Below are 12,309 nucleotides of genomic sequence, written 5' to 3'. Positions count from 1 at the left end.
AAGTAGAGGTCCCAACAGCAAGAGAGGGGGCAGACCCAATGTTCAGACTCTTTCAAGTTTCTGAATGTGGTATGTTTGCTAATGCCCCACTGGCTAAAGCAAGTCACATAGCTAAACCCAGAGCCAATGTGGGAGGGGATTATATAAGGGCATGGATAAAGGGAGATGTCTATTGTTGGAGGCCATTAATAAAACAATTTGCCACAGAAAGTAGGAGCGGGAATGCTATCTTGAAATCTTTACTTCAGGAACTTTCTCCAACAACTTTGACCAGAAAAATAATTCACTCAATAGCGAGCAGTAGTTGGGCCAGCAGGTGGCATGGTGGATAGGGTGCTGAACTCCCACATGGCCGACCATGGTTTGAGACCTGGACTGAGTGGCTTGGTTTTTCACTTTCCCTCTCTCTCTCTCTCTCTCTCTCTCCATCTCTCTCTGGTCAAATCAAAAAATAATAAGAGGGACCAGCAGATGGCGTAATGGTTACGTTGCTGGACTCTATGCAGTTGACCACAGTTTGAATCCTGGACCCAGTGGCTTAAATTCACTTTAGAAATATGTACATGCATGCCCAAAATCCCAAGAGGAAAATGGAAGAGAAGGGATTGCAGTGTGGCCATCCTCCCGGGAGGGGGGGCGGGTAATTTCTTGCTTTGTCTCTCTATCTAGTGAATGTACATACATGCCCTATAGCAAAAATCTCTCTAAAATAATAACAAAAATAAAGTTGAATAAATAATTCTTGTAATAATTTTTTTAAATAGTGAGCAGTGCTAAAACACCAACATAATAAGTTACTAAATTGCTGAATTTTAAATATAAACAAAGTATCCTTGAAAAGGAAAAGCAAGGGGACCAGCAGTTGACGTAATGGCTATGTCGCTGGACTCCCATGTAGTTGACTGCAGTTCGACTCCCGGACCCTGTGGCTTAAACTCACGCCAGGCGCTTGTGTGTGCGTGCCCAAGATCCCAAGAGGAGAATGGAGGAGAAGGGATTGTGGCAAGGCCATCCCCCCGGGGGGGTGATTTCTCGCTTTCTGTCTCTCTGTTTCTCTCTGCCTGGCTGGCAAGCACACACTTCCTATAGCAAAAACCTCTCCAAAAAAAGAAAAAGAAAAAAAAAAAAGAAGAAAAGCAAAAAGATCAAGTCTTGTATGAGGAAAAATAACATAACTTTAGTCTTCTCCAAGGCAATAAATATGCAAAGCCTAACAACAAAGGAAGAAATGTACAACGTTCTTCGAGAAGACAGTATGATCTAAGGGTTTTATATCTAGCCAAGTTGTTTATCAAATAGAAAAGTAATATTTTAAAACATTAGAAGTCAAAAAATATTCTTCCTGTATGAGGGAATCTACTGGAATAAATATAGAAAAACTTTCTCAGAGGACTGGTGAATATATTATTACTATTAAACTAAGACTATAAAAAATGTATGAATGGTATAGGCTTTGAAAGTGTAGAAATAGCATAAGTCGCAAGTATTAACAGGTGAAGGGAAAGGTGGTGATAATTAGAATGAATTTACTGATAGATTCATCTAAAACTGTTGGGGTTGAAAATGTCATTTAAAGTGGACAAACAAGTGGTAGAGTAAGCATGACTATGGTGCAAAGATAAATACTCAGAAAGGTAATATTTGAAGAAAATATATAGTAGATAAAATGCAGTGTCTAGAAAAGAGGATGCATGCTATTGTAGCATTGCTGTAACTAAAGCAATAGAGGATTATGACTATTCCATAAAATACAATTACAAAGATAGCCACTAGAAAGCAAACTACACCTTAATGCACGCCTTTCTAAAACTCAAAGGAACCATACACACACGTGCACATGTGCACGCACGTACATACACAGCAAAGAAAACCAGACACTGTGAAAGAGAAACATACACAAGCATATACATCTATATATCAATGGATTGAGACAATTTTAAGCTATTTTTTAAAAACTGCCTTAAAAGCAAAATCTATACTGATACAAGATACACATTGAAAAAGATAGAAAAAAGGAAACAGAGGGAGAAAGCATTCCCCAATGGGACACAGTCACCCACAACCCCTTCTCCTCCCTTTCTCCATCATGTCAGGATTTGGGGCTCTCAGATAGATGTGACTGATGTGTTTTCAAACTTGAGGATTCAGAATTTGAACCACAGTGAACCATTTGAAATCTGACTTTCTTCACCATTAAGCTGTGAAGTCAGCCCTAGAGGAATTTAACTCCTCTTTCTCAGTCTAAATCTGGATATTTCAGGCTTTGTGCCTCAAAAGTAGAGAGTGAGTATATGTTCTTTTTTATTTTTTAGAATTATTTATTTAATTTAATTTATTATTATTATTATTGTTATTATTGTTGTTATTATTATTAGTTTGACCAGAGAGAGAGAGAGAATGAGAAAACAAGTCATCAGTTCCAGGATTCAAACTGCAATTGGCCATGTGGGAGTCCAGCATTTTAACCACCATGCCATTTGCCAGCCCCAAGAGTACATGTTCTTTTTAAAGGCTAATATTACATAGATGAAGAATGGCCATATATTAAGAAACCATAAAGATAAAGTGCAAAAATAGTAGCATATATGACATTCATTTTTGTTGTTCTTGTTGTTTTTGCTATAGGGCATGTGTGCACAACAGAGTGAAAGAGATGGAGAGAGGAAAATTGAGAAATCACTCCTCAAGCAGGTTGGCTATGCCACAGTCCCTTCTCCATTCTCCACTCAGGATTTTGGGCATGTGCATACACGCTCCCAACGTGATTCTCAAGGTACCCAGTCTAGGACTTGAACTGTAAGTCACTCATGTAGGATTCAGAGCCTTAACCTCCACGCCATTATCTGACCTAGTGTGGACAACATTTTATGATAAGAATTCCATAAAAACAGAAATAGGAAAATCAGAAAAATAGAAATCTTTCCTCTTTAAAATTATAAACAAAAAACTATCTTAAATATTTTTTTGAGCAAACATTATAAGATTTCTTAAAATGAGAATTAAAATACTCTTTATTATAATTATGTAATACAGCTTAAGCTTAATTAAGCTCCAACTCGAAAAGTTACAAAAGCAACTATTAAATAAACAGAAAATATAAAAAAGGAATTAAACAATTTAGAAAAATCAGTAAGTGAGTTAGAAGTTGATTAGAAATAATACACAATTCTAAAATTTGATTTTTAAAAATTAAAAATTAAATATTCAAAATAACTGTTAAACTAATCTAGAGAAAAAGATTTAAAAACAAAAAATAAGAAATAAGACATAGAAACATAGGAACATAAAATGTTAATATAGTCCTAAAGACTACTTTAATGTATTGATACAAGAGTATTTCTCAACCTTTTTTTTCCTTTGCTCCCTCAAGTAAAAATTTTAATTTAATATGCTTCTAATGAGAGAAACTAACCATTGTATCATTAAAGATATGTTGTCCCCACTGAAAATGCATGATCTACTATAGGAAAATACATGTGAAAACCTGGACTAAATGGATAGTTTTCATAGCAAATATGATGAACTAAAATTGACTTTAGAGGACATAGAAAATCTAAAGAGAAAAAAATTGAGAAAATTGTCAATGATCTTTCTTCCTCCAACAAATTATCAACCTGATATGATTTTCAAAGGAGGATTTTTCCAAATCATCAAAGAATGAGTGATTCTTAAGGTATTTAACTATTAAAAAGTGCAAAAAATGTCACAGCCATTGTGCATGCCAGTTGACACTCCTACCAGCAAGCAGAGGCCTTCCAGAAGGCTCAGGTTTGATTCCTGGCCCAACCTAATAAAATAAAGATGTGGCGGTATGTGCCTTAGTTTCAGTCACTTGATAGGCTGAGGCAGGAAGATAGGAGTTCACGACTAGCGTGGACAACGTAGGAAGATTACGCCTGGAAGAGCCCGGTGTGGTTGTGTGAGCCTGTAGTTTCAGCTTTCCAGAGGCTGAGGCAAAAGGACCATGACATAGTCAGAACCCACCTTTAAAAAAAAAAAGTGCAGAAAAGAAATAATGTTCAAAATTAGATTGTAAAAGCACAAAGTAATAATGTCAAAATCTAACAAGATCTGCTCATACAGAAAACTAAAAGATCAATCTTATAAATGTAAAATCCAAGAAAGCAAAAATAATTCAGCATTAGAAAATTTATTCAGGTAAATAATTATAGAGAAAGATGTAAATAGCAAAAGCCATGGGATTATTTATAGATATATTCAAAAAGCATTTGAAAATTCAAAAGCTATTCTTGAATTTTTAAAAAACTCTGCTATTTAGCATATATGGATTGTTTCTTAAGATAAATACATCCACCTTAGCCCAAAAGTCATGTTCAAAGATAAAATATTAAAGGTCTTTCCAGTAATATAAGAGAAAATGCCATAAAGCAAGTATTATAACTTTTTTTTTTAACATTATACTGGGGTTAGAAGTCTGTGAAGAAAAGAGAAATAAGTTAAAGATTTAAACGTTGGAATTGAGAGGTATGTGGTGGTTAACCTTATGTGCTAACTAGAGGGAACAACAGAATGCCCAGATATCTAGTTAAAAATTACTTCCATACATATCTATAAGGGTGTTTCTGGAAGAGATTAGCATTTGAATTGATGGACTAAGTGATGAAGATTGCCCTCTCTGATGTGGGGTGTTATCCAATCCACCAAGGATCTGAATAGAACACAGAAGAAAGAATTCTCTTCTTGACTATTTGAGTCAGAACGTGGATCTTCTACCCTCAGACTAAGACTTAGACCATCAACCCTCTGGTTCTCATATCCTTCAAAGCTGAACTAGAATGCATAATATCAGTTCTCCTGATCCTTGGTAGTCAACTCAAACTGAAATTACTACACCAGCTTTCTTGGTCTCTAGCTTATAGCTTGTAAATGTCAGATCAAGTAATTTTACCAAAACAGAACTTTGCAGACCAGAAAAACTAATTCTAAAGTTCATACACAGAAATAAACAAGAAAAGTTCTAGAAGAAAATAGGGGCAAAACCTTAAATCCAAAGCCATAAAGAGTAGATTGAAGAGTTTGACAATATGAGAAAAAATAAAACTTTTGGATGTTAAAAAGGAGAAAACAACAGACATTTAACACCATAAGACAAGGCAAAGGATGAACTAGGATAAACTATTTGAAAGTATGGGAGACTCTCTCATGTACTGCTGGTGAGTAATGTAGTGAATCAACTCTTCAAAACACAATTTACCATATTGACTAATTTAAAAAATTCAGACCAGAACCAGCAGATAATGTAATGGCTATGTAGCTGGACTCTCATGTAGTTGACCACAATTCGAGTTCTGGACCCGGTGGCTTAAACTCACGCCGGGCACGTGTGCCCATGATCCTGAAAAGAGAATGGAGGAGAAAAGATTGCAGGGTGCCATCCCTCCTGGGGGGTGATTTCTCCCTTTCTGTCTCTCTGTCGCTCTGTCTCTCTCTTTCTAGCAAGTGCATTCACCCTATAACAAAAACCTCTCCAAAAAAAAAAAAAAAATTTTCAGGGACCAGCAGATGGCATAATGATTATGTCACTAGAATCTCACGTAGTTGACTGTAGTTTGAGTCCCAGATCTAGTAGCTTACTATTCACGCTGAGTTTCTGTGCGTGTGTGCTCAAAATCCCAAGAGGAGAATGGAGGAGAAGAGATTGTGGCATGGCCTTCCTCCCTGGGGGGGACAGGTCTCACTTTCTCTCTGTCTCTCCCGCAAGCACATGTGCCCTATAGCAAACATCTCTCTCTTTAAAAAAAATGTTTTTAAATTCATGTACATACAAATTTATTTGTCGTTAAAGTATTAGAAGTAACGGAAGACTAGAAAGAGCCTAAATATCTTTTTAACAAAGATGCAGTCATGCAATAGGATACTACCTTCTGGGTACTGATATCAAAATTTTTTCAAAGTGTATTATTAAGTTTAAAAATCAGTAGATTGGATTGACTGCAGGGCCCAATGGGTGAAAGAAATAGATACTACATGACCTTCTGCAGTTTAGTTTTCAGCTCTAGAAACATAAAAATCATGCCAGGCATGTGTACATGTGTACATGTGTGCCCCAAATCTCTAAGGGGTAGAGAAATGGAGAAGGGACTATAGCATAAGCACTCCCCATGGAGGGTACTTTCTCTCTCTCCCTCAATCTGTCTCTCTACATCTCGTTGGTGAGTATAGGCACTGTTTAGTAATTAAAAAATAAAGAAAATCAGTAGGTTACTTTTGGGTAACAAATAAAAATAGAAATACGTATTTGTCTTAATCGCATACATATATTTTCATATTTACATTGTGTCATTGTACATCTCTAACTGCACAGTATGGTTTTTCAACATATGCATGGGATATGTGATAATCAGATCAAGCATATTACCATATGCATCATTCTCAACAGAGCATTTTACATTCCTTGTTCTGTTAAGTCTCTTAATTAAATATATATTTTAAAACTCTTTGAAAGGATATCCAACCAACAAATAAAAGTAGTAACCTCTGAAAGTGAGATGAAATCTGAGACACGAATGATGAGCTTTTCACTGAATTTTGATGAGTTTTTATTTGAAAATCATGACAATTATTATCTACCTAAACATCAAATAAAGTAAATTTAAAAGTCATTAGATGAATGTGAATAACGTGTTTTTATCCGCCATGCTCTCTTTAATGTTGAGGAGAAAACGCGATGTGTCACAGAACAGTAATAGTACTACAGATGATTTCTTTATATGAAAAGGTCAAACCAATTTTCACCTGCAGGGTATAATCATGCTAGCAGTCATGATTCACATGGTTATTTCAGGTACGTAATCTTCCTTTTTATATTAATTAATCAAATATTTAAGTGTCAAAAGGAATGACAACTTCTAAAGAAATTATATATTTATCCATAACCCTGTTGAAAAGCTCTTTTGTATAATCCTTTAGGGCAAGATTGGCTGACTTCAAAGTATGAAGTAGAGCCTTGCCACTTCATGAACGTGTAGCATCTGCAAATTCAACTCTACTATTCTCAAACCTCAACCCTTCAGTGGGAACAGAGATATTTTCTGGAAATATCAACCTCAGAAATATTTTCACCTCATCTCTTAGGCAACCGAGAGCAAATATTCTAAGTAAGGGTCATTGTCAAGGCTGGAACAATAGGGTTAGGTGTGGTTTGGAAAATTGTAAACTTGCTTTGGTCTTACCTCTGTGGCCCATTTTTTTAGAAGACACAAAGTCATCTATTTTGAAGTGAAAACATGGCTTCAGTTCAAATCTTTGTTTCCCCTTGTAACATATTTCATAAATAAACTTCAGCTCTTCCTGATTTTCTAAATAATTAATGTAGATTATGACAGGAAATGTTTGAAAATTCCCTTATTTCATCTACAAGGAGATCCAGAACAAGAGCAGTTCTACTAAAGTTGAGTCTTCCTTGTATTGGGGTATACGGTAGTCTCTCGACAGTTGAAGTTGCCGGAATTCCAGATAGCCTTGAATATCAGTAATATGTGGTCATGCATTACATATAATCATATGTACTCTGGAGGGTTGTTTGGGGATAAGTGAGAAAAAATAGATAAAGTTCTAGGCATGAATTTGAGTCAGTCAGTTATTTCCTGACTGAATCTGCTCAAATAACATGAAGAGTCAAAAAGTGGGAAGAAAACCTGAAATAAGGTGAATTCCTGAAAGAACGAAGGGGCCAAGGCATACAATGACTTTAGGCAGCTCTTCAGCAAGCATTTCTGTAAATAGGAACAAAAGAATGAGGCAGAAGCTGGAGGGGGTATATTTTAAAAAGAAGAACATATTAGAGCATTTTTGTATGCTTTTATGGGAATAATACGAAAGCCTCCGAAAATTGATGATGCAATAGGGGGACATTTGCAGAGGCATATCATGAAAAAAAAAGGGGGCGGGTAGGAATTTGTGAATCAGTGGAAGGAGCCTTAGTTTAGGAGAGCCAGGATGCTCAGGCTGGGCTGTCAGCTGAGGCCATTTGCGGCAGGATCTGGGAGTTCAGGCCTGTGTTTGCCTCCCTCGTGGTTCCAAGATACCTAAGGAAGTAGGTGCGACAAACAAGGGTAAAAGCCAGACAAGGTACCAGAGAAACCACCTCCTCTCTCGGCTCCTGTGGCAGTGGACCCAAAGGCTGTGTCACCATAGCGGTCCATGCGAAGCTGACTCCCAACAAAGATCTGACAACGGAAGTCCTAAATGTAGTGGCCAAAGCTACTCCATCAGAAGGAGAAGCTGAAGCTGAGCTCTGCCGTTATCTTTCCAAGGTCCTAGAACTCAGGAAAAGTGTTTTTGGGTAAGGGCCATAAATCTCGTGAAAAGGTAGTAAAGCATTTGGTTCTACAGCTCCAGAAGAGGTCTTGGATAAAATGTTAAAGGAAGCCAAGCCAATAATAATAATAAAGCAAGAAAGGGAGGGAGGTTACCCACTGAGAGTGAAGTTGTGGTTTATGGATAAAGTTGCAGGTGGCTGGGAAGATGTGATAGGAGCGTAACAGTGAAGTACTATGAATGTGCCTGTTCACTGAAAATGAGGGACCCAGATCATCAGCATCAGGGTATCAAGAAGGAATGAAGTATTGGAAGTATGAAAAAGAGAAGGAAAAGACATTGCCTTTTTTTATTCTATCTTTCTTTGACAAAGACTGGAATAGATATGAAAGGGATTTTCCAAAAGCTCATGAAAATGTATGTTATGAAAACCTATGCATGGATTTGAAATAAATAAATTCATACTTCAATTCTATCTACCATGAAGTCTTTAAAGGACTCTTATATGTCGGACACAAGACTGCCTTGAGGTTAATGTTCATGAATGTAAAGTAAAAACAATCAGCATTGTGTTGCGTGTTTCTCCAACCACATTCAGGTACCCAGTTGCAGGCACAGAAAACACCTGGAAATGGAATGTCTGAGTCATATGTTAATTCTATGTTTAAATTATGAGGAACTACTAAACCATTTTCTGAAGCAGATATTTTCCTTTCTTTACTACATAAGGAGTCATACAGCAATGTACGAGAATTCTAGTTTCTCCATATCCTCGTAAATTCTTGTTGGTACTTGTCATCTTCATTATAACTTCCTATACTGTGTAAAGAAGTATCACTTTATATTTTAATTCATGTTTTCCTAAGGACTAATTATGTTGGGCATCTTTTCTTGTGCCTATTATCTATTTGTTTCTAAGCAATGTCACCTTAGTGACTTAGACCAAAAGTTTTATTTTATTTTATTTATTTTTTTGGTGAGAGATTTTTTTCTACAGGGCACATGTGCACACTGGAAAGACAGAGAGGGACAGAGAGATAGAAAGCAAGAAATCACCCCCTGGGAAAATGGCCATGCTGCAATCCCTTCTTGTCCATTATCCTCTCCGGATCTTGGGCGCACACATACACACACACACACACACACACACACACACACACACAAACAGCGTGAGTTTAAGCTGCCAGATCTGGAACTCAAACCATGGTCCACTACGTGGGAGTCAACGACTTTACCATTATGCCACCTGCTGGTCGCAAGAGTTTATTTTATAAAGCACCAATAGTTCAGAGTACCTGGTGCAAGGCCCTACATCTGTCCGTATATATTGAAAACACAAATTGTATTCTGAAGCTTATGCCAGAATCTTTAGGCAAGTATCGGAGAGAAGTAAAAACCTGTTTGAGAGTGAGACTGAGTGGCTGTGGTTATTTTAACCCAGCGACCATAATATCAGAATGAAGGTGCAGTCTATCACTATTTCCAATGATACTGGTGAATGTTTTCCCTGAGGGTAAGAACATATTATGAATTATGAAAACACTGAAAAACTCACAGCCTTTCCAGAAAGTGTACAATTCATGAAATATCTCTGTGAATAAAGTGTTTCCCATACAAACTTGACCTAGGATAGACTAAAGTCTTGTCTTTTCCTTTTTTCACTTTCTAATTTTGTGTGTATGTCCTATAGATCACTTTATTGACTAAGAAAATATCTGTATTGGCATAAAAATATGTTTCTTATGACTTATCCTGATGGATTAAAATATTCAATTTTGACCAATTTTAATTGCATACAAATACAGAAATCAGGAACAAACATTTTAAGAAAATATCAAATGTTTCTATGGACAATTCTTTCAAGGTAGGTGTTTGAGGCTATGGAATATATAAATGCCATAGTTTGTAGTGGTTCAACCAAAAACGTGCTCTGGATGATTACTACTATAAAACCATTAGCTCTAGCTGCTAGTCAGACCAAGTGGCTGTTGGACATGAGCCCTATGCCTAGATCTGAGGAGTATGCAAAATCAAGCATGATCCCTGCCTTCTGAAGACCTTATCCAAAGATTCTGCTGTTGCTTAGTCACATCCTTGTCTATGATTTTTAGATATGACATTTTTTTTGTTGGCTTTTTTTTTTTTTTAGAGGTTTTTGTTATAGGGCATGTGCACTCGCCAGACAGAGAGAGACAGAGAAACAGAAAGCGAGAAATCACCCCCCAGGGCGAATGGCCACACTGCAGTCCCTTCTCCTCCATTCTCCTCTTGGGATCTTGGGCATGCACGCACATGCACCCAATGTGAGTTTTAAGCCACCGGGTCCAGGACACGAATCGTGGTTGACTACGTCGGAGTCCAGTGACATTTTTGGCATATTTGTTGTAATATTAGTCACACTTACTTGCATTATTATTTTGAACCTCTCATGGTAGTTTTTAAAAGGTTTTGTGAGTTGGAGAGGTGAGGCACCATCAGAAAGAGATACAAGAGATCTAGACACTCCATCTATATAAGCATTCCAGAGAAGAGAAAAATTAATCTAGCTGAGGACATCAGAAATAAATAACTGGGTGTGGAACTGGACCATGGCAAGCAAGTTAGAAGAAATGTCAATCAAGTAACCAATAAATTAAATCCATATAAAATAACTAAGATGAGGGTCTAGAGAATGGAAGAAAGGTCAAACTATAGATTGTCAGTCTATACAATTAAATCTTTTGAGGGCCAGCAGGTGACATGCTGGTTAAGGCTATGGACTTCCACGTGTCTGGCTGTAGCTCCAGTCCTAGATCTGGCAGTTTAAAAATCTGCCGGGCACATGTGTGCATGTGCACAAAATCCCAGGAAGATAATGGAGGAGAAGGGATCATGATGTGGCCATCCCACTTGCGGGCTGATTTATTACTTTCCTTTTCACTGTCTCTCTCTGGCAATTCATGTAACCTATGGCAAAAATTAATTAATTAATTAATTAATTAATTTTTTAATTTTTGGTGAAAGCATTTGAGGATCTCAAAATCTCCTCCTCAATTTGAAATATAAGTGGAATTCAAAAATTTTATAAAAATAGGATTAAAGTTCCAGTTTATTTTGAGGCAAAAAATTTTGAAATCCATCCATAACATTTTATGGCATTCATTTCTCATGAACTTTTTGAAGACCCTTATACATACTTACTCATTAAATTATTTTCCTATTATTGCTCTAGCAAATTACCACAAATTTTCTGGCTTATGGCAACATAAACTTATTGTCCTTTTTTTTTTTAAAGTCTCACTTAATGGCTTATTGATTTTATTTATCTTTTTTTTAAAAAAATTAATCTTTTGTCTTGATTTTTTTAATCTCACTTTTGCTTATTTCTGTTCTGATCTTTATCATTTATTTTTTTCTGCTAATTTTGGATTTAGTTTATTCTTGCTTTTCTAGTTAGTTTCTTAAAGTGTATCTTACTTTGTTTAAATTTTTTTTTTTAATTTTTTAATTTTTTTTTTTTTTGAGAGATTTTCACTGTAGGGCGCGTGCGCTCGCCAGACAGACAGAGAGAGACATAGAGACAGAAAGCGAGAAATCACCCCCCAGGGGGGATGGTCACGCCGCAATCCCTTCTCGTCCATTCTCCTCTCGGGATCCTGGGCACACACGCACACGCGCCCTGCGTGAGTTTTAAGCCACTGGGTCCGGGACACGAACCGCGGTCGACTACGTGGGAGTCCAGCGACATAGCCATTACGCTAACTGCTGGTTCCCTAAATTATTTTTTATATAGGTGCTGATTGCTATAAACTTCCATTTTAGTACTGCTTTTATTGTGTCTCATAGGTCTTGGTATATTGTGCTTTTAATTTGTTTTAGGAAAAATTTTAAATGTCCTTTTTATTTCTTTTATTGGCCTAATGGTTATTCAGTTTGGGCTTTTCTAAAAAATTTTTTTAAGAATTATTTATTGGGAACCAGCAGTTAGCGTAATGGCTATGTCGCTGGACTCCCACGGAGTTGACCACAGTTCGCGTCCTGGAGCGGGTG

General features: G+C 36.7%; 1 pseudogene; it reads left to right on the top strand.

The window, feature by feature from the left end:
• The window catches only part of LOC102479269 (UPF0235 protein C15orf40 homolog pseudogene), a 10,225-nt pseudogene extending 1,721 nt beyond the window's left edge, over positions 1-8,504 (top strand).
• The last annotated feature ends 3,805 nt before the right edge of the window (positions 8,505-12,309 follow it).

This window comes from Tupaia chinensis, unplaced genomic scaffold (genome assembly GCF_000334495.1).
Source record: "Tupaia chinensis unplaced genomic scaffold, TupChi_1.0 Scaffold000215_1, whole genome shotgun sequence".
Lineage (NCBI taxonomy): Eukaryota > Metazoa > Chordata > Mammalia > Scandentia > Tupaiidae > Tupaia > Tupaia belangeri.
The sequence above is the reverse complement of the archived record's forward strand: the minus strand, read 5'-3'. Positions and strand labels throughout refer to the sequence as shown.